A 1,918-nucleotide genomic window follows, 5' to 3' on the forward strand; every position below is an offset into this window, starting at 1 on the left:
TACTCATCCTCTTCAGAGGAAGAATACTCATCAGAGCTCATGAATGGCAGAAGTAAATCCACTGGAATCTCTATGGTCTCAGTGTGAGCCTCAGATTCCCATGGTTCCTCATTAGGGAACTCATTGGAGGCCAGTGGACGTCCATTGAGGTCTTCCTCAGTGGCGTTCACTGCCTCTTCCTCCTCTCCAAATTCGGCCATGTTGATGGCCTTGCACTCTCCTTTTGGATTTTCTTCTGTATTGCTTGGAAGAGTACTAGGAGGGAGTTCAGTAACTTTCTTACTCAGCTGACCCACTTGTGCCTCTAAATTCCTAATGGAGGACCTTGTTTCAGTCATGAAACTTTGAGTGGTTTTGATTAGATCAGAGACCATGGTTGCTAAGTCAGAGTTGTTATGCTTAGGATTCTCTGTCTATTGCTGAGAAGATGATGGAAAAGGCTTGCCATTGCTAAACCTGTTTCTTCCACCATTATTATTGTTGAAACCTTGTTGAGGTCTCTGTTGATCCTTCCATGTGAAATTTGGATGATTTCTCCATGAAGAATTATAGGTGTTTCCATAGGGTTCTCCCATGTAATTCACCTCTTCCATTGAAGGGTTCTCAGGATCATAAGCTTCTTCTTCAGATGAAGCATCCTTAGTACTGCTTGGTGCATTTTGCATTCCAGACAGATTCTGAGAGATTAAATTGACTTGTTGGGTCAATATTTTGTTTTAAGCCAGTATGGCATTTAGAGTATCAATCTCAAGAACTCCTTTCTTCTGATTTGTCCCATTGTTCACAGGATTCCTTTCAGAAGTGTACATGAATTGGTTATTTGTAACCATTTCAATGAGCTCTTGAGCTTCTGTAGGCGTCTTCTTCAGATGAAGAGATCCTCCAGCAGAGCTATCCAAAGACATCTTGGACAGTTCAGACAGACCATCATAGAAAATACCTATGATGCTCCATTCAGAAAGCATGTCAGAAGGACATTTTCTGATCAATTGTTTGTATCTTTCCCAAGCTTCATAGAGGGATTCTCCTTCCTTCTGTCTGAAGGTTTGGACTTCCACTCTAAGCTTACTCAATTTTTGAGGTGGAAAGAACTTTGCCAAGAAGGCATTGACTAGCTTTTCCCAAGAGTTCAGGCTGTCTTTAGGTTGTAAGTCCAACCATATTCTAGCTCTGTCTCTTACAGCAAAAGGGAATAGCATAAGTCTGTAGACCTCAGGGTCAACCCCATTAGTCTTGACAGTGTCACAGATTTGCAAGAATTCAGCCAAAAACTGATGAGGATCTTCCAATGGAAGTCCATGGAACTTGCAATTCTGTTGCATTAGAGAAACTAATTGAGGCTTGAGCTCAGAGTTGTTTGCTCCAATGGCAGGGATAGAGATGCTTCTCCCATAGAAGTCGGGAGTAGGTGCAGTAAAGTCACCCAGCACCTTCCTTGCATTGTTGGCATTGTTGTTGTTTTCGGCTGCCATGGGTTCTTCTTCTTTGAAGATTTCTGTTAGGTTCTCTGCAGATAGTTGTGCCTTAGCTTCTCTTAGCTATCGCTTCAAGGTCCTTTCAAGTTCAGGGTCAGCCTCAACAAGAACACTTTTGTCTTTGTTCCTGCTCATATGAAAGAGAAAAGAACAAGAAAATATGGAATTCTCTATGTCACAGTATAGAGATTCCTTGAGGTGTCAGAGGAAAAGAAAAATAGAAGGAAGAGGTAGAAGAATTCGAACTTAGTGAGATAGAGTTCGAATTGTGCATTGAGGAGGAGTGGTACTCCATAAATAGAAGGATGTGAGAAGAGGGAAAGAATTTTTTCGAAAATCAAGTAAAAGATTTAAAAAAAACATTTTGAAAAAGATTTTGAAGAAGATATGATTGAAAACTTTTTTGAAAAAGATGTGATTTAAAAGTTATGGTTTTAAAAAGA

At 40.4% G+C, this 1,918-nt stretch overlaps 1 non-coding gene across 1 annotated transcript; it reads left to right on the forward strand.

Moving 5' to 3' along the window:
- The first annotated feature begins 959 nt into the window (after positions 1-959).
- On the forward strand, positions 960-1,067 carry LOC130952600 (small nucleolar RNA R71). The gene has a single exon (XR_009074779.1). It is a non-coding gene; the product is annotated as a small nucleolar RNA R71 (small nucleolar RNA).
- The last annotated feature ends 851 nt before the right edge of the window (positions 1,068-1,918 follow it).

This window comes from Arachis stenosperma, chromosome 9 (genome assembly GCF_014773155.1).
Source record: "Arachis stenosperma cultivar V10309 chromosome 9, arast.V10309.gnm1.PFL2, whole genome shotgun sequence".
Lineage (NCBI taxonomy): Eukaryota > Viridiplantae > Streptophyta > Magnoliopsida > Fabales > Fabaceae > Arachis > Arachis stenosperma.